The sequence below is a fragment of the Centropristis striata genome, chromosome 22 (assembly GCF_030273125.1).
Source record: "Centropristis striata isolate RG_2023a ecotype Rhode Island chromosome 22, C.striata_1.0, whole genome shotgun sequence".
Taxonomy (NCBI): domain Eukaryota; kingdom Metazoa; phylum Chordata; class Actinopteri; order Perciformes; family Serranidae; genus Centropristis; species Centropristis striata.
The window spans coordinates 29,640,984-29,662,580 of NC_081538.1; the positions used below are offsets into that span (position 1 = coordinate 29,640,984).

General features: G+C 35.6%; 1 long non-coding RNA gene across 1 annotated transcript; it reads left to right on the forward strand.

Annotated features, from left to right (window-relative positions):
- Positions 1-1,249: 1,249 nt before the first annotated feature.
- LOC131960381 (uncharacterized) lies at positions 1,250-21,213 on the forward strand. Its single transcript, XR_009389656.1, has 2 exons — positions 1,250-1,819; positions 12,548-21,213. It is a non-coding gene; the product is annotated as an uncharacterized LOC131960381 (long non-coding RNA).
- Positions 21,214-21,597: the final 384 nt, after the last annotated feature.

Sequence of the window (21,597 nt, forward strand, 5' to 3'; positions counted from 1 at the left end):
CAAAGCCAACAGCGCCACCGTGCGGCCACGTGGCTGCAGCTGCAGCTCCGTCAGTGGAGGCAGTTTCTATAGCAACCTTCCAGACTTTTCTGTATTGTCTGCCACAGGACTGAGAGCCACAAACCCACCATGTTGTGGAAGCCTCCATGTTGTTGGATTCTGACGCGTCGTCTCAGTGTTTAGCTGTTAAAAAAACGATCAGATTTAACGTATTTACGTGCAGCTGTGAGACTTGTTGTTGTTGCTGCTGCACATCAGACCACACAGAATATGATCCAAACAGCTGAGCTGCACACAAATAATACTAAATAATACTCACATCATCTGATTTTAGGCTCAAAATGTGCAGAAAATAGTGAGAAAATGTTCTCAGAGACACAAGGGAGGATTTAAAATAGTTTATTTTCCAGTTAAAAGGATAAAAAACAAAGAAAATGTTCTGGACGTTTTATAGCTCGACTGATGCAAGACACTGATATTAATTTATTTTAATATATCTGCAGATATTAGGTGTTTATATCATCAAAATGTTACAATAAAGTGTCCCAAAGCAGCATATTGTAACATTTAAATACATTTTTAATCCAAAAATGACCTTTTAACTGGACATTGCGTAAAGAAAACAAACAAACAAAAATACATCTGATACAAAATATGTCAAAAATTATAAATACAACATTTTTTTGGCCTAAACATGCTGATATGGGTCCTGTATGGAAGCCAAAACAAGACAATATTTGAATCGTTGGCATTGAAATTGTGACTAAATTTAATAATATAGAATTAATGCGTTATGTTGCATATGTTGAAATATAATAATAATAATAATTATTATTATTAATAATTTATTTATTTAGTGCTCACAAATTCAGATATGCAGGGCCTGGAAACCAAAAAATAAAATAAAAAATATTAAAATGAATAAAAAATATTCAAGTTACTCTAGTAAAATTATGAAAACAGAATAATTGAAAACAATTTAAAAAATGTGTTTGTTTTGCTTAAATATGTGAAATTCAGGTATAAATTCAGAGCAAAAAAATGTAAAATACAGGAAGGAATGTGTTTAAAAAAAAGATTATTCGTTGTGATTAAAAGCTCCACAACAGCTGCTAGATTAGATTATTATTAGTATATATTTTTAAAAGTTCAACAACGAACTTTAAATGTCAAGTTTTAGTCCAAAATGGACTAAAAATTTAGAAAATATTAAGAAAAAATCATTTCTGCAACAAAGCCACAAAAAAATCAGAAAAATATTTAAAAAAAAGATAAATTAAACCACAAAAAGTTTGATAGATGTGAAATATTTCAATGTCAGGAATTCAGTGGAATTTAAAGTCCAAATTCAAATATTCTTTGCACTTTTTTGCTTCCATATAAACCTTAAAACTAATATTATAATATTTATCTAATATCAGTTTCTGTATCAGTCGAGTTCAGCTGAGAAAAAACTCCAAATGCAAAATCTTCCCCTCTCAAATCGAACATTTTAGCACTTTCCCCCGACATCAAATCACCAAACTGATCAGTTTCGTGTCAGATTCATCAGCATCAGGTCGGCGGCGGCTGTGTTTCCATGGTTACCTGCATCATTAAAGCACCTTATTATCGTCATGGAGACTCCGGAGGAAAAAAAACCTGGTGGAAACTAACGAGGATTTCTGAACAAACTGAGGGAATAAAAACGCTTTGGACAGACGAGACGCGGTGGATTATTATTATTATTATTATTATAACGGGACGGATCGATGGAGTTTAAAACTGCTGAGTCATCGCCATGGAGACGGACGACCTGCGGAGTCAGAACACCTGAGAGGTGAGTCCAAACACACCTTCATTACTTATTTATTTATGATTTTATGCCATTAATTCTGTGTATCTGTGCTGAGGTTTCTATATAAAAAGGTTCATTATCATTAAATAAACCACAGCAGCATTGTTTAGTGGTTTATTTCACTATAATGAACGATTGTTGGACAATATTCGCTTTTTATATGGCTACTTCATAATTAAATCACAAAAAAATGTATTTAAACATGATTTTATTACTTCTGATGTAGAAGTCGGTCTATAAAAACAGTTTGTTATTCAGGAATAACAGACTGTAAAATGCTGTAATCGACCAATCACAAGCCAGTATTCAACAAAGCCGTCTAATATCAACTTTAAATGTCACGTTTTACTCCAAAAGGGACAAAAAACACCTGAAATTCTTTTTTTAAATATTCATAAAAAATTTAAAATAAAGAAAAACAAATTTCTGCAACTAAGTCCCCAAAACTTTTGGAAAAAGTATATGTATAATAAAATAAATAAATAATTATTATATTATATATATATATATATATATATATATTAAGAGAATTAAAACCACAAAAAGTTAGATGAATGTAAAATATTTCAATGCCATGAATTTATTCATTCAGAAATAACAGACCGTAAAATGCCGTAATCGACCAATCACAAGCCAGTATTCAATAAAGCTGTTTCATAAAAACTGATAATCAGTCATTTTATTTTCACATTTTGGTGTCATTTTGAGTCCACATAAAGCTGCACAAAGCAGCAACCCTTTCTTCATGACATTGTAAAAAAAACTCAAAAGAAATTGTGAAAAACAAACAAAATATGTATTTTGTGTACTTTTGATTCTTATAAATAAAACAAAATTTAAACATTACAACACTTTTCCAAGTGCCCATAAGTATCCTGAAAGACCAAAAAATGACACCAAATAATAACAAAAAATATATACAAATTTCAAAAAAGACACAAAGAGAACAAAAAAAGTCTCAAAATATCCCGAAAAAAAGTAAAAATATCAAAAAACAAAATGACCAAAACCAGTTTTCTCCACATATTGAAGTATTGTCATGTTTCCAGCCTCTCCTGTCAAACGCTTTATTTTAAATGACACATTAGTATCAAGGTTTAACACAAGTAACAGTCACTTTTTATAACAGATGATACGTTCAAGGGCCGTCAGAAAGTTCAAACTCTGACGATAATATCTGTTTTGCGGTTAATTTCTACGATAAACGATCTTTCTATTAATCAGTTGATCAGATTTCCACCCAGTATTATTTACCACACAGTGACCTTTGACCTTTGGGCCTCTGAATGTCTGAAGTCTGCTCTGCCTGGTTGTTTTATATAGAATATAATATATATATAGAAATAAACTTAATTTAATAGAAAGTTTTCATACAGAAGACGTAGTTCAATATGTAAAAAAAAAAAAAAAAAAAAATATGCAACACATCAAAACAAGGCAAATAAAATTATAAAAGGATGATAATAAAAATTCCAACAAATAAAAGTTAACATATATTGAGTCGCCACCAAAATTACAAAATAGGATTAAAAACATGCTTTTACTTCTAACTGAAATAATTTTTTTTGTATTTTCTGATGCTGATTCATGCGAAAATTATTTATAACAGGACTTTATTATCAATTATGATCAGATGAGGAACAGGATCATAATTATTAAAAGTCTCAATAATAGGAACAAAGATAATTACAGTAGAACAATAAAAACAAGATAAAGTCTTTAGTTTACTGATTATATCTGATTAACCCTTTGATGCACAACATGGTTTAAAGTGACCCGACAGAGTTTTTATATTCTTTATCTTTGCAATAAATTAATTCCATCATTCAGTATTCCAGGTTTTCTTCAAATCAACTTGTTTTTGATCATCAGACATCCTAATTTTTTCTTTTAATTTCTTACTTTTTGAATAAAAACCCTTTTTGTGTCACTACTACTGCCTCTAATGCACAACATGGGTTAGAAATTTCCTTATGGGGTATTATCGTGTGTATAATTTTATGGAAAAATCAATTTAATCAATTATGAAATAAGGCTGAAACAAATGTGGAAACAGTGAAAACCTTCCAGATCCACTGCATGTGTGACAAAATGATACATAAACATGTTAAATACTTTAAATATATGAGTGTTTGGCCCCTCTTACTGCGAAATAACTATTTGAAACAAATTTTTGTTATGCAAGTCAAGTCAAACTTTATTTATAAAGCACATTTAAAACATCCAGGTTGACCAAAGTTTTCTACATATCACATATCACTGTCTATATCACAGTTGCAGGAAATACAGTAAAAACTAAAATACTAAAATACATAAACACAATGCAACATAGAATAAAAAATAAAAATAGAATAAAATAAATTAACATTTTAAAATGTATTATAGTATTAGGCCATTTAATTTTAAATCAAATTTGGATAAATGAGTCATTTTTGACCCATGTGTGTAAACTTGATGTAATAATGCAAAAACTATTATTTTCTTCATAAAGTATGAAAGGAAAAATGGATATAATGATCTGTTGTAATTATAAAAAAATATATTGAAATAATACTTGGATTATTCAATCATGAAATGATTTGATTTAAAAAGAAAGAGCAAAGAAACACACAATTAAAGTGTTTCAGGATGTTTTATTGTGAAGCTGCAGTTCCTCCTTCAGCCTGCAGGGGGCAGCAGCTGCTGCAGGAACACTCAGCTGCATCATTCAGAGTCAGATTATTAATATAAATACATATTCTGTCAGCTGCAGGAAACACAGACTGGGGCTGTTCAGTTATTAAATACATTCAATTAAATAAAACAGCTGCTTTTTGGACTTTTCTTCACTTTGTGACAGTTATTTATAGACAAAACTAGACTGCAGCTCCTCCAGACCCTCAAAAAAGGCTTCATTCTTCATTTTTGTGTATTTTATTTTGTTCAGGCAGAAAAAACTGTAGGATTTATTATTTATAAATTTATGATTTTAAGTCAGTGTATTCAATGTCATCACTCTGTGTCTGTTTTTGGTAGTTTTTTAGTTTATTTTGGGTCCTTCGTTGCCTTCTGCAGTTGTTTTACATCCATTATTTTGTAGATTTGTATCTTTAACTTTTATTTAGCATCTCTAACAGATGGTTTTTCCCTTTTTTTTATTTTTGCATCTTTTTGTGTCACACTGGAGTCCCTTTGCATCTTTTATTGATCATTCTGGATCTATTTATACTTATTTTGACACTTTTTCTTCAGTTTCTACTTAGTTATTATTCATAGAAACTGAAGTTTCTTTCCTTGCAAAACCAGAGAACGTAAATAGACAAAGACATGACCTTTCATGTTGTCTTTGTGTCACATATGACCCCAAGATCTGTGTTTCTGTCATCAGACTGGCACACAAAAACATTTCAAGGAGTTTAAAACTTCTTCTGTAGTAATTTGCTGGAAGTAGAAGAAGTCAGTGTGAACAGGAGAGGGCTTTTATTTTGAAAGGGCACACACATAAAATCAAGAAAACAAAAATAATTAAAACAATGTTTGTTTTACTTAAGAGGTGAAATTCAGGTACGTCAATTCAAGGCGAAAACATGTAAAATACAGAAATTAACATGTTAATAAAGAGTTCATTTAATTTGATGAAACGCTTCACAACAGCTGCTAGATGAGATTATTATTATTATTATTATTATTATATTTTTTAAAGTTAAACAATGAACTATAAAAGTCATATGTTAGTCCAAAATGGACAAAAAAAATCCCTAAAATGTTAAGAAAATATTGACAAAAAGTAATTTCTGCAACGAAGTCACAGAACTTCTGGAAAAATAAAAGAATTAAAACCACAAAAAGTCAAATATATCTAAAATATTTCAATGCCAGGAATTCAGTGGAATTAAAAGTGGGAGAAAGTTTGTAATTTCTGCTTTTTAAACAAACAAAACTGGTTGATTTTGGCTCAGGAGGATAAAACAAAGGTTTGAAAAGTTTAAAGCTTCTGTAAGAAGCCAGTGTGAACATGAACAGGCTTTTATTTTGAAAGGGCACACACACACAGCAGAGTGGATTTCATGGGAGAATTAAAATATTTCTCATTAACTGTTCCCCATAAATATCTTCTTTGTCATAAATCTGTCTACAGAATTCCCTCTTTTAGACTAAAATGGTTCAAACCAGATTCCTACTGGTTCCCTGCAGGTTAAACTGGTTTTAGAGGATCTGGTTCTGGTTCTGAGGTCTGGTCTCTCTGTGTCGATCTGCAGCTTTATCACCTCTCACTGAGCAGCTGCTGTCAGTCTCACTAACGACTCATTCAGGTGATTCTCATCTCCTCGTTAGCTCACAGGTAACCCAGAGTCCACTTTATTAGGTACACCAAAGCAGCGTTTCTGTTGAAGCCGTTTCACAGTTTAATCTCTGTAAAACAACATATTTTTACTCAGTTTGTGTCAAAAAAATTTGCCACAAATTATTACATTTATTTATATGAGAAATCTGAATAATCACAAATAAACTTTCATGCATTTGTGCAGAAACTTTGGAGAAGTTTACCAGCTAACAAATGTATTTTTAAGCATTTTAAATCATCTGAAATTATTAAAATATATATATTTTTTCATTTCTTTTCCAAGTGCCCACAAGTGTCCTGAATAGTGTAAAACAGACAAAATTACCCGCCAAAAATTTCAAAATAACAAAAAAAAAAGATATATAAAATATAAAATGACACAAAATCTAAATATATCAAAAATGACAAAAGAAAGACACAAAGAGAATAAAAATACACAAAATATCCCTAAAAAATTAGTAAAAAGATGTAAAGTGACAATAAACAATTTTCTCCACAAGAAACTTTTGGGCATTTATGCAACTTTTTGGAAAGTTCAGCAGCGAAAAATGTAATTTTATACATTTTAAATCTAGCTCTACATTATTAGACTTAGAAAACAGTATTTCTGAGAATAATTCTAGATGCAACTTTATTACTATTTGAGTTTGAGATGCAGCAAACAACATTAATATTAAACCTCATGTTGACTCAAATAATGAATAATGATGAAAAACAAGTTTTTTTAATCGTCAAGGTTTTTTGAGTTTGTTGAAAGAAAGAATGAGGAAAAAACTGCTGCAACGTCTGTGAAATTCTGGACGGAAATCAAAGTTTTTGTTGTTAATTTTTAGTCTTTTGTTCCCTCTGTGTCAGCAGGAAACAAAGAAATCTTCATAATAAACAATAACAGCACGAAATCAAAGTCATTCAGCGTTTCATGACAGAAATTCAATCTTATAAAATATAATATTTTAATCAAAGTTTTCACAAGAAAGAGATTATTTTGTTGTGAATACTTCAGAATAATTTTAGCTGCAAAACAAACAAGTAGTTTCAGTATAAAACATTATTGTTGTTAAACACAAATTAAAAGTATTTAAATGTGAATCTAAAGGCTCCTCCTCCTCCTGTTGGCAGGTTGAGACTCGTTATCAGTCCGTTCACTGAAAACTGATCGTTTAGTTTAAATGTCAATGTTTCCTTACGACTACGGCACAAAAAGACTCTAAATTATGACAAAAGTTCCTGGTTCGGCTCTAAAAGAGTTTAAAGAGTAAATAAATGATGTAAATGCTGGAAGTGGAGTAGTTACAGTCTCCTGGTGAAGGTCCTGGTTAGTTAGAGCCTCCTGCCCCCGACAGATATTTACTGTTTATTATCTGCATTTTTAAATTAATTATCTGTTAAAGAACCTATCAGTGTTTACTGTTATTTGAAAGTCAGTGTTTGTAAACTGTTGCTGTCAGACTGTTTCCAGTGTTCCCAGCGTTCATATTCTACATTTTAGTGGTTAAAAATGTTGAAATGTGTTCAACAAGGTGAATCAGAAGGAGAGTGAACAGCTCAGACTGGGGTCAGACCTGACCTCTGACCTCTGACCTCTGACCATCAGCTGTTTGTTGTGAGTGAAGATGACGAGTTCCTCTGACATCACAGACAGTTCAGACAGGAACCGGTCCCTGAGGGGACGCTCTGGTCCAGACCTCCTCCTCCTCCTCCTCCTCCTCCTGTCCTCAGTGGACTCAGTGTGCAGACGGAGGTGAAGGTTCAGAGTTTCAGAGTGACGGTTATTGTTAGAGTCTGTTACTGCTGAAGGAATCTGAGCTTCACCGGACCCACTAGACCCACCAGACCCAACAGACCCACTAGACCCAACAGACCCCCAACAGACCCCCACAAGACCCAACAGACCCCCACCAGACCCCCAACAGACCCCCAACAGACCCGCACCAGACCCACCAGAACCCCACCAGACCAACCAGACCTCCACCAGACCCCCAACGGGCCCACCAGACCAACCAGACCCCCAACAGACCCACTGGACCCAACAGACCCCCAGCAGACCCAACAGACCCCCAACAGACCCAACAGACCCACTGGACCCCCAACAGACCCAACAGACCCACTGGACCCCCACCAGACCCCCAGCAGACCCAACAGACCACCAACAGACCCAACAGACCAACCGGACCCCCACCAGACCCCCAACAGGCCCACCAGACCAACCAGACCCCCAACAGACCCATCGGACCCAACAGACCCCCAGCAGACCCAACAGACCCAACAGACCCACTGGACCCCCAACAGACCCACTGGACCCCCAACAGACCCACCAGACCCCCAACAGACCCAACAGACCACCAACAGACCACCAACAGACCCAACAGACCAACCGGACCCCCACCAGACCCCCAACAGGCCCACCAGACCAACCAGACCCCCAACAGACCCATCGGACCCAACAGACCCCCAGCAGACCCAACAGACCCAACAGACCCACTGGACCCCCAACAGACCCACTGGACCCCCAACATACCCACCAGACCCCCAACAGACCCCAACAAACCCAAAAGACCCCCAACAGACCCACTGGACCCAACAGACCCTCAACAGACCCACCGGTCCCCCATCACATTAAAAAACAAAACAATAAAAAGTCTGACAGCAAAAGTTATTTATTATTTATTTGAAAATTATTTATTTGAAAATACAGATAATATCCAGTAAATATCTGTAGACATTTTTTTTTCCAGTGCTGCTGAACACAACATTCTTGGCTCTGATTAATAGATTATTTTACAGAGATTCACCATCTTTCTCTCACCTTAAAATCCACTTTATCTTTTGTCTCATTATTGATAAACAATCACAATATACAAGTTGATCTGTGAGACACAATATTTAATATTTAATGAAGCTGAAACTCTAACTGTCCTGTTTGATGAGTCATGATAGAAAGTGATAATAATGTTTATTGTTTATTGTTTATTGTTTATTGTTTGAGTCCAGCTGTCAGTCAGGTGAAGGTCAGAGGTCAAAGGTCACCGTTATTTAAAGACTCTGGTGTCACTCACACTTGATGAATTACTGTCACACACACACACACACACACACACACACACTGGTCAGATGTGTATTGTGACTGTTGCTGTGGCAACAGGGAGCCCTGAGCTCTGATTGGCTGCAGGTTTGTGAGGCTGCAGCGCCTCCTGCTGGCCGGAGGAGGAACATTTAATATTATTTATATATGATTTTATTGCTGCTTAGTGGCTGTGTTGTTTACCAACAGAGGCATTGATTTTTGTTAGAATAAATTTAAATAATAACAATAAAATTATATATATGTGATTGCAGGCTGCTTTCAGCTTCCAAAACTCACCAACTTCTAGAGAGTTCTTCATTTTATGTCTTTTTGTGTCTTTTTTGTTAATTTTGTGTCTTTTTTGGTCATTTTACACCTGTAACAACATAAATAACACATAATTCATAATTTATTTCTTATAACTCAATTTATCAGAGATGTTATCAGAGCTGCAGGACTAAGAGATTTATAGAGATTTTATATGTTGCAGTGAAATACGAGGACACAGACAGGAAAATTATATATTTTGTGTCTTTTTTGTGTCTTTTTGTGTCTTTTTTTGGTCATTTTGTGACTTTTTTTGGTCATTTTACATCTGTAACAACATTAATAACACATAATTCATAATTTATTTCTTATAACTCAATTAATCAGAGATGTTATCAGAGCTGCAGGACTTAGAGATTTATAGAGATTTAATATATTACAGTGAAACACGAAGGACACAGAGAAAGAGCAAAAACCATCCTAAAAGGTCTGGTTGTGGTTCAGAGGTTTAATCTAAACACGTTGTAATAAACAGGCTGTGGAGCAGATGAAGCCTCTGTATCGATGAGGACGTGGTGGAGAACAGAGTGTTTCCTGCAGGACGATGTGCAGCCAGGCTGAAGGAAGCCAGCTGATGAAGCTCAGATCTGCTGGAGTGAAGTGAAGCTCAACAAACAGCAGAGAACACTTCCAGCGGCTGGTGGTAGCGGCGGCCGGCGTCCACAGCTGGTCTCTGCTGCCGTCCTGCTGCAGCGCCTCTCGTCTGTCTGCTGCTGGAGTTTACCAGCAGAACAGACCCACACCTGGGAGCAAACTGGGTCAGCCAAGTCACTTTCTGTCTGGATTAAAACCTCCGGGGCCCCTGGAGGTCTAATCTCAGGGGCCCCGGCTGCTCACAGTTTGTTACAGGTGAGCTGCTGATAGTGTTCACTTACTTTTTAAACCCAACGAGACATTTCAGGCCCTTTTTTTGCTCTTTTTACATCTCTGTGTCCTGGTGTTGCACTGTAATATATAAAATCTATATAAATGTAAATGTATGTAAATATCAAACATGTCTTAGTGCAGAATAGCACAGTTAGAATGACAGAAATCAGAAAAACAAGTTGAAATTCTCAAATAAATTATTTCAAAGTGTCATGACTGTTAACCATAACCAAAAAAGACATAAAATGATCAAAAAAGACACAAACTCCACAAATTACCAAAAAATGAAATGAATAAAATTACCAAAAGAGACACAAAATGACACAAAAGTTTTCTCCACATATTGAAGTATTGTCATGTTTCCAGCCTCTCCTGTCTTCTCCTCTCAGCTCTGTGTAAACAGCCTGGTGATTTTTTAAGAGAAAACATATTTTTCAGTCGGTTAACATATATAAACTTGTAAATCAGTGAGTGTGTAGAACACACGGACGTTTTTCTTGTCCACATTTCTACATCCTCTCTCTCTGACTCCTGTCCCTCGTGTCGTCCCAGTCGATGTGACTCTGTAGCGTTTGTTCGTGTCGGTGCAGGACGATGGAGTCAGATCAAACAGGAAGTGATGGCTGCTGCTCCGTCCGTCCTTGGCTCTGCTTCCTCAGCATGTGACTGTGGTGATGGAGATGGCCTGGAGTGTGTGTGTGTGTGTGTGTGGGACTGGATGTCACGTCGTCTACAGCTACGACACGAAACTGAAGTTGTAGTTTTGAAATCTGACATCAGAACTTAAAACTCAGAGTTGTTTACATGCAGACTGTTGTTCTAAACATGAACAATATTCACCATATTCTGTTCTGATATTCTGAATTTTTCTAAATGTTGCATTTTCTGATTCAGTTTAAGATAAACTTTGCACCTTTTCTGCATCGATTGATGGTATAAATGTCTTTATTTATGTGAAAAGAACACAATTCAGGCATCAGGCCACATTCAAAGGTATAAAAATAACATGAATTAGAATGCAGTAAGGCTCTCAGTCATTCTTTATTGCTTTTCAGTCCCTCACTGAATTTTCCTCACGATTATGCTACAAAACGATGCTTCCAGCATTCACATCACCTTCCTAACAACTTAACTTCCGGCATTTAAGTGCATTTATTTTACTTTTTAAACTATCTTCACACCTAACCCGGAAGTTTTTTTAATCTAAACCTAGAGAAGTTGGAGAAGATGGTTGGACGGACGGGTGGATGGATGGTTGGATGGATGGTTGGACGGACGGGTGGATGGATGGATGGATGGATGGATGGATGGTTGGATGGATGGATGGATGGCTGGATGGATGGGTGGATGGATGGATGGTTGGACGGACGGGTGGATGGATGGATGGATGGGTGGATGGATGGTTGGATGGATGGATGGATGGATGGATGGATGGATGGATGGATGGATGGATGGTTGGACGGACGGGTGGATGGATGGATGGATGGTTGGATGGTTGGATGGATGGATGGATGGATGGATGGTTGGATGGATGGATGGATGGGTGGATGGGTGGGTGGGCGGATGGATGGATGGGTGGATGGATGGTTGGATGGATGGTTGGACGGAAGGGTGGATGGATGGACGGATGGATGGATGGATGGATGGATGGATGGATGGATGGATGGATGGTTGGATGGATGGATGGATGGATGGATGGATGGGTGGATGGATGGATGGGTGGATGGATGGATGGTTGGACGGACGGGTGGATGGATGGATGGATGGGTGGATGGATGGTTGGATGGATGGATGGATGGATGGATGGATGGTTGGACGGACGGGTGGATGGATGGATGGATGGTTGGATGGATGGATGGATGGATGGATGGATGGTTGGATGGATGCACAGCAGCTCAACACCAATACAATAACATAGAATAGAATAAAAGTTAAAAACTAGTATAAATGTGCAAAATTAAAGAATGCAAGAGACAATAAAAATATGAATACATGGAAATAATATACAAGAAGAAATACTGTACTATATTTACACGAGGGAGTGCATAAACAGTGCAAAATTAGTGCAAGTATACTAAACTTTATGATGGAAAAAAACCATCCTTTTCCCTTTTTTTGTGTGTTCCAGGTGAAGAACGATGAGCCGCTGTTCCACCGTGTCCTACCAACAGACTGCTCCCTCTTCCTCCTCCTCCTCCTCCTCCTCCTCTTCTCTCTGTGATGAAGGTGAAATAAAACAAACTCTGACTCTCGTAGAGATCTCGGAGCTCTGAGACGTCCTGTTTCCATCCCTCCTGATGTTTGGGACTCTGAGGTACGACAAGCGTTACTTGAAATATTAACTCCTCGTCTGCTGGCTGCCAGATCCTCCACAGATCCTCCTCGTGTCCTCCAGTAGATGTTTCTGTCTGTCATATCATATTCAAACCAAAACATATTACTGCATGCTTGGGAAGTAGAGCATGTAAAGACGGAGGAGAACGGGAACAACAGCAGCTCATCCATTATTGTGTTCGACTGGTGGAGTTATAGTCGCTAAATCTATATTTTTTAAAGTATCATACTGTATATGTTTTATATGGAGCGGGATTGGTTGATTATTTTGTAGATTTTTAACATTTTTGCTAAACTGTTTTCATTTTTTTTTTTTGCCTTGGTAAAAACAGCTCCAGTGAGCAGCTCTGATGGAAATGTCTGCCTGCAAAAAGCCCCAATCTGAAGAAATATTAACCTTCTGGGCCCACTTTAATTTAACCCTTTCAGACCCTTCGGGCTGACAACTACAAAAACGTGATAAAAAACTTTACAGATTAATATTTTTTCTACTTTTTTTTCCTTCTTAGATCTTAGACAACTTCTGCTAAACTAACAATGTTTAAACACTTTACATTACATACATTTACATACATTTTAACCCTTTAAATGCCAGTTTGATTGCACAATGTCATTGATGGTTTTTTTTTATGAAAAAACAAACACCAAAATGTAGTTATTTTCCATATAATAAATATTTTTTGTCTGGGGCATTGGTTTGAAGCCTCGGATATGAAGATAAAGAAAAAAATTGATTTTGATGCATTTTTAGTTTTTGTGTTGTGTCAGATTTAAAATGTAAAAACTCCTTTATGGCCACTAGATGGCAGACATGTACACTTCCAAAAAACGCTATAAAAATATTATTCCTGATATATATTTTTTTCAACTTTTTGGGGTTAAATCTTTCAATCAACAGATAAAAACAAATGCCAAGCCGAAAAATATTTATTATGTGGAAAATAACTAATTGTTTATGTTTTTTCTTTGAGAAACAGTGACATCATGTAATCAAAGTGGCATTTAAAGTGTCAAAATCCTCAAAAATCATGCCATTTGAAGTATCACAGTCAAAATTATTGTCAAAACAAAAGTGAAAAACGACAAATATGACTGAAAATGTCCATAGTGGTCCCAGAGGGTTAATGTGGGAAATTATAAAAGAAGAGAAGCATTTATCGCAGACATTTGACATCTGATTTTCTTTGAATGATTTTGAATGTTTCTGAGTGTCTGGGTTCGGATCAGAATGCTGTAATATCTGTTATTATTATGGATAACATCTACCTCAGTGTCCGCTCATCAACGACAGAAGCTTTAACGCCTGAATGACGTTGTGTCGCTCCGTTATTATTGTTATCTGTCACTAGAATAACGCTTCTCTAATTATCAATAAACCCAAACGCTTGATAAACTGCCATTGGATAACTCAGAGGAGAAGAAAAAAACTAAAGATGCTCGAGGAAAAATAAGTGAACAGCTCAGAGCCTGACATCACCGTTTTCTTTGCACATTTTAATTTATTGGTGAAATTGTTGGTGAAAGTGTGTGAGTGAGTGAGTGAGTGAGTGAGTGTGACTGTTTTAAATGAATTGTTGATTTAAGGGCAATAATGTACTGCAGAGGTTTCCTACCATTCAATAAATAAATAGAGTGTCTTAAATTTGATTATAATGGAAATTAAGTTGATGGTGTAAAAAGTTGTTTCAGACAAGATCCAGTCCAATTGGTGACAATAATAAGAAACAATCTGAAAATGTCTTTCCCAGATTGATCTGAGAAGATGGATAGCGGTTTAATCTCTGGGTGGTTTCCAGGGTGTGTTTAGCGTAGTTTAGCACAAAGACAGAGGGCAGAGAGGCAGAGGGAAAACTGCTAGCCTCAAATACAACCGCCAAAAAACACCTCAAACCTGTCATTGTTTTTAGGTTCAGTTATCAACAACGACTGTGATAAAAGTGACAAAAACCAGAACAAACACTGTGAAAATGTGTAATTTATAACCCAGAGATTCCAAAGTTGAACTATGTTTATCTCACCAATCTGCGTACAAATAAAGCAACTTTACACTTGAATTACGTGCAATGCTTACGCCAATATCCAGTTCCTCTGTATCTGCTCCTCAGTGTCTCCACCACAGCTCCCATAGACTCCTATGAAAGTCTCAGGACATGGTAAGGTTCACTGCTGGAGCAAAAAGGTTTGGTTTGGTTGAATTTGTGTTCCGTCAGCACTTCTCTAAGGTTAGGGGCCAAACAGTTCCTGGTTGGGCTCTAAAAGACAGTTTAAAGAGGAAATAAATGATGCAAATGGTGGAAATGAAGTAGTTAGGAGAACGACGTGACTACTGGAAGTGACATAGTTCAGTAAAAACCTGATGCAGGAAGTTAAGAGATGTTTGAATCACATGCTGCACTTTGGCTTCACACGGGGCACCAACAACAACGCGGCTTTTTGCTTTTGGTGATTAAATTCACGGTTCAAGAATCATAAACTAATGAACAATTGCAATAATCCAAAACTGATGGAAAATTCCGGCAGCTGTTTGTTTTGGGAACCAGGGAGATGCTTGGATTGGGGAACTTCTGGGTTGGCAGAAACATAATTCCTGCATTCAGCTGTAGAAAAATTAAAATATTGTGGTTTTAGAAGTATCGAGCATTGGATGGTCAATAAACCCGAACATGTTGGGTTTTCTAGTTCAGCTCCGTCTCAACTACAGCAGCAGGTTTAATCTTTTTCCTACATGTTGTGGTTTATTTGTATTATTTTTTACTCCTAGCAGAAGTGAATAGTTTCCCCTCTTTCCAGTCTGGGGATGGTTGAAACTGATATCCATCTTTGCAAGATAACAAACAAAAATACTTTTTTATTATCATCATCAGAAATTAGTGGTACCAGACTGTAAAAACTTGTTTCCATCATCAACTCTGCACTTTGGTGTTGTTGTGTTTCTGCTTTGCTCGGACATAAAAACAGCCGAGGGTGATTTCTGTGTGTGACGGAGGCGCTGATGAGCTGTGACTCGTTACATTAGTGCTGATGAATTATGTATTCTGCAACAATAATACAGTGTTTCCTCTGTGAGTGTCCTTATCACTGAAGTCAGATAACAAAGATTCCCCACATGTGACATCCATTCCTACATGTTCCAAGACATTTTCATTCTTCAGTTCAGACTCGGCACCAAATCGTCTCATTTTCATGCTACAATAAGAAAAAGCAATAGAGTGACTGGTTCCTGTGTGATTTCTTCTGTTCTGTTCTGTTTTTTTATTTCCAGTTATTGTTGCCATGTTTATTTTGACAATCTTCAATTGTGATCTATTTTTGATAAAATAAATCTTTTTTCTTGATCAATCTTCATGTGTTTCAGACACATGCAGATGTGTCATTTTCTTTCATGTGAACATTTACACAAGTGGGTGTGACTGAATGTAAAGTGTGTGTGAATGTTTGGTGTTGTCGGGATGAAACGCCATCACATCTTGTCACCTTCCTCCATTCAATGAACCCTCTGTGAACCAGTCAGTAGAAGGGTTAGAACGGGTCTTTAAAGTCCAACTGAAATAAACAGTTTGGTTTTTTGTCTGTTAACATAAAATCAGACATTCCTTTGTTGGTCCCAGTGTTACTGCAGCAAATATAGAAAGAATCATCAATAAATGATCAATAAATAGTCAACAAGCAATATTAACAAGAAAGTATTAACACTTTTAACAAGAAGGAATGTAAAAATTAGAAACAATATAAACAATATAGACCAACTCAACAGTTGAAATTGCACCATTACAAAATATTATATTGCATAGTGGAATGAAAACTAAAAGGTTATTGACAGTTTTGGTGTGTGTTTTCTACTGTGAATTCTCCTAAAACAATGAGAAACCAAAAGGGAAATTTCTCCCATTTTAATATCTTTGGTTTCCCCTTGTATTACTTTTTTTTTTGACAGAATAGTGTTCAGTCGTCTGCATAGAGACTGAAATAAACAGTTTTTTTTGTCTATTAAGATAAAATCAGACATTCCTTTGTTAGTCCCAGTGTTACAGCAGCGAAAATAGAAAGAAGCATCAATAAAATAACAATAAATAGTCAACAAGCAATATTAACCATAAAATTGGATGACTAGTTGTGATTTCAGTTGGACTTTAAAGTTGAGCCTCTATTGGATAGCAGTGGTTATTACAATAATTCAGATTAACTATAAATCTATGTGTCTGACACGAAATATCTCCTGGTCATATTGTGGCAAAACATTTCTGTTTTTCAGTTTTGGTAATATACACTGTGTAGTCAGGAGTCAAGAGACGGCACTTTATAAGCAGGAAACAGTGAAACTCAGTTAAAGAAGAACAAATCACAAAATGACAAACATTTAAACGTACATCATGATTCGTGTGCATCATGACGATGAAGGTAACAGTCAGATTATTTGACAGGAACATGGAGGTGTCGTCTGCAAAATATAAATTAGGTTCAGTCCTAACAGTCATATTTTCCTGCAGTATTCTAATATCTGCTTAGTTCTCTATAATATAGTGACTGTAGGGTTGTAGATACATGAACAGTTTCAATAAACTCTAATATTTATATATATTTATGTATTTATTGATATTTTTTTAGGGTTCCACCCACCCAAACCCTCCCAATATCTGACTGAAGATCTCACCCTTGTTGCAGGAAGAAAAACACGAGCACTGGAAGTTAAAAATGTTCTGAATGATCTTTAGACGTGGACATTTATTTGGGGGATATTATCAGGGCAGTTTGAGGCAGAAAACCCAATTCCACTTTATATCAATGACTTAGTAAAATGCTCATATGTTGAGTTACATGTGAACATTCGTCACAATAATAATAATTCAAATAAAACAAATACAAATTAATTAACCCTCTATGGTACGCATTATGATGCCAGATTTGGAAGCTTATTTTTTTTGCCAATAAGTAACATTGTATCATAATGGTGCACAAGTTGAAAAGAGAGTTTTTAAAATTAATTTTAACATAATTTATTTTTAAAATATGCGCAAAAGATTCAGTCGCTCCAACAGTGTACAATACATAACATTTTCAATTTAAAAACATTATAAAGGGAACTGTTTTAACCGGTTTCTTGTCTGAATGTTGCCTGTAGGAAACATTTTACCATTGAACCAACGACCCATTGAAATGAATGTCTTGAACAGTCTAAGTGTATGAAACTATCAGAAATGAAGGTTTACTCACCTATCAGTAGGAATATATTTTTTTCCAGATGGAAAAGGACCAGGAAATGACATGTTGAGAGATTTTTTTGTGGCGCAAAATGGCAAAGATGTTTCCTTTCTGCAAAATAGGGCAAATTTCAATATGGCCTCCTGGAGATCATGTGACAAATTAAAGCATTGCTATTGGTTCCCTATACGCTTCCCTCATTTTTAAAGTATTGCATCACTAAAAAACATGCATTGTAGAAATTTGACAGGCCAAAAATGGCGCAACACCGTACCATAGAGGGTTAATGGAAAAGCTTGTTCGTTAGTTCTTGTTGTGTCTTTGAGTATTGAAACCAAACCTACAGCTTCAAACATCTTTGTTGGACAAAAAAAAGTGATTGAACATGAAAATGATAACACATTTAAGTCTGGAGGGTGTAGAGTTGTTGTGAAATGCTTCATAGGTCAGAAAACCAGCAGACGCCACCTAGAAACATGTGATAACCACATTTATTCTCTAATAAGCAATAATGCATGAAAAGTTCAGCTTCATCAGCAAAAGGTGATCTGTCTGGTTCTTCATATATGTGCATAAAACTTTTATAGTGCCTTAATCATAATAAAGTTCAGTTAATAACCCTATCACATGCATCTGTACCATAGAAGAAGAAGAAGAAGAAAGTTAGTATTTATATTAGCACTGTAGGGAGCGATCATAGGAATAATGTATTGTAAATTAATGTATTGAATGTACAGTAAGAAGTCTTCCTGGTTGGTGTTTTGAGGGGAAACAAATATGAAAATAGTAAAAAGAAATCTTTTTTCTTTGGAAGCTCAAAATGGACAAGAAAGATATTTAAAGTCAGCTATCTTGTTAAAGAACTATTTTGTTTTCTTGTGGTGACTTCATTGTTTAAAAATGTACTTTTTAACTGCAACTGCAATTATACTTTGCAATTTTTTTCAGGTCAGATCCACACTTTAGATAAATAAGAAGTTTGACATATCTTCATACCTAGATGATGGAAGAGGTAATTTCTTAATAACGTCTAAAACAACATATTTTGACCATTTGATGTTGTTTTTAACTCTTTCCATTAAATGATTGCAACAATGTGATTTATTCTTGACAGATAAAGTGTTTATCTTCTCAAAACGTTCAATCTCTTTCCAACATATCACAATGAGAATGAAACCACAATTAACAGAGGATTGTGTCAGAAACCAAAATTATTCAACCTTTATAGGCGACCGTGTACTTTGTTATGTTTAGACAACAAAAGAACTTGGTTAGCTTTTGGAAAAAGATCAAAGTTTGTATTAAAATATGTGCTTTATTTTACAGATATACATTTTGGTTTCATTCAGAACATGAAAAGAGATCTCCTGAGTCAAAGTCCTTCACATAGTCCTAGCTAAGCGGACTTTGTCGCTCTTTATATTACGTCAATTGAGTCCTTCTTTGCTCCATTATAACAGCTACGACCACTAAACTAATATATAGCTTCTTTTCATTAATTATGGTCTGAATATTTTAATTAGTTATGACTACTTTGTGGATAACTGTCTAAAAATGTGAACTTTGGCACCACAACAACATAATTTGTTATCCGGAGAAAATAAGAAAAAACATGATTACAAGAATATGGTAATTCATGTCCACTTTGAGCTTCCTTAGTTAAATTTTCTTTACTAAACATTCCTACAGTTTTTCTTTAGAATAAAAACTGTCGGCTGTGAACTTTATTATTTCTTCACTTTTTTTCTTTACATAAGCCTATATTTTTGGAAGTTATTTTAGTCCGGGTGCTATGAAATGACCAACGTTAGAATTGTTAGTGAAAGTTAACATCAGAATTAAAAACCAGATCTTATAAATCTGAAATATATCTCTTTGTATACATGCATCCCCTGTGACTTTTACTTTTACATTTTGTGTTTTTACAAACTGAGCCAAACATTAAACTAACTTGAAAGTTCATTTTTTTCTGCTTACTGGCTTTCTTTTTGTTGTTGTTTGAATTGTAAACGTAAGGTTACGTTGTAACCCTGGTTCTCTGAGTGAAGAGACTATCACTCCATTCCGTTACATTGTTCATATTTACATTGTTGTAGCTGGTGAAATAGTCTCGAGATGATAGAGAACATATGGTTTGGTTGTAACCCTGGTTCTCTGAGTAAAGTCTTGAGACGACAGAGAACGTGAAGAGACTCTCTCCATCTAATATGAAACAGAGCAGAGAGATCGGTTACAAAATAACCCTGGTTCTCTGAGTGAAGTCTCGAGAAGATAGGCTATCTTGGTAACCTTTATTATCTGAGTAAGTCTCAAGATGATAGTGAACTTAAGGTTATGTTGGCAACCCTGGTTCTCTGAGTGAAGTCTCGAGACGATAGAGAACCAAGGTTACATTGTAACTCTGGTTCTCTGAATGAAGAGACTCTCTCCAGTCAATATATAATGGAGTGGAACGATCATCTCGAGACGACAGAGAACATAAGGTTATGTTGGTAACCTTGGTTCTCTGAGAAAAGTCTCAACATGATAGTGAACTTAAGGTTATGTTGGTAACCTTGGTTCTCTGAGTGAAGTCTTGAGACGATAGAGAACCAAGGTTACATTGTAACTCTGGTTCTCTGAGTGAAGAGACTCTCTCAAGTTAATATGTAACGGATCGGAGAGATCGTCTCATCACGATAGAGGACACCATTTCTTAGTAATGACGCTCTGGGAAAAGCTGGTAAAACTTTGAGTTTGGAGTGAAACAAGACTGAAAAAAGAAGTGAAAATAATTCTCATAGACCTTCTACCGGCATGAGTGTAACAAACGCAGTGTGTCTCCATGTGTTTGAGGTCGGTCCTGTGCTCATTCTCATGGTGTTTCCTGCTTCTGCTAACAGCTGATACAAAAAAAAAAAAAACACAACTTTGTCTGCAAAACCTCAACCTGTGTCCTCAGTGTTTAAGATCTGAAATGATATTTTATTTTTGTTAACTTGAGTGTCTGTGTATCTCGCTGTATGGCAGGTATAAAGTGAATAAAAACAGAGAACCAGCCGTTCGCGGTGTAACGGATCCTCGGATCCTCCATCCTGTATATGCACAACAGAGTCATTCTGGATAGTTGTGACTACGTTTCATGTGGCCTTTTCTTTCTCTTTACTGTACTGCAATGTTGTAAATGATTTGTATAATATGACATAATGTATATTAAAGTTAACAAGGCTTTATGTTTCTACCACCTATGTTTAATAAATAAATGAACTGTGCTCAAACATATTTTCATGCATCATCCGGCTCTTTTGTTCTTTTGTCATTCCTGCAAAAGTTATTAACCGAATGTGAAGCTATGCATGAAACTGTGTCAATTCATGAAGCATACAGTTGCAACCCTAAGGCTTTCATTATTACCACTAAAAATAAATATATACAATCACAATTCCAAAGAAGTTGGGACATTGTAAAATGTAAGAAAAAATCCTGAATTCATCTGATTAAAATAAAAAGTTTTTGAGTGAGTATATGTGAAAAAAGGATGAAAAAATATCATATATTCTTTTTTTTATTTTAAATTAAATACAATTTTTTTTTTTTTTTATCATATTCTGTTTTATTTGCATCCCGGCCTTTTTGGAATCTGGGTTGTTCTGAAGAAAAAAGTTT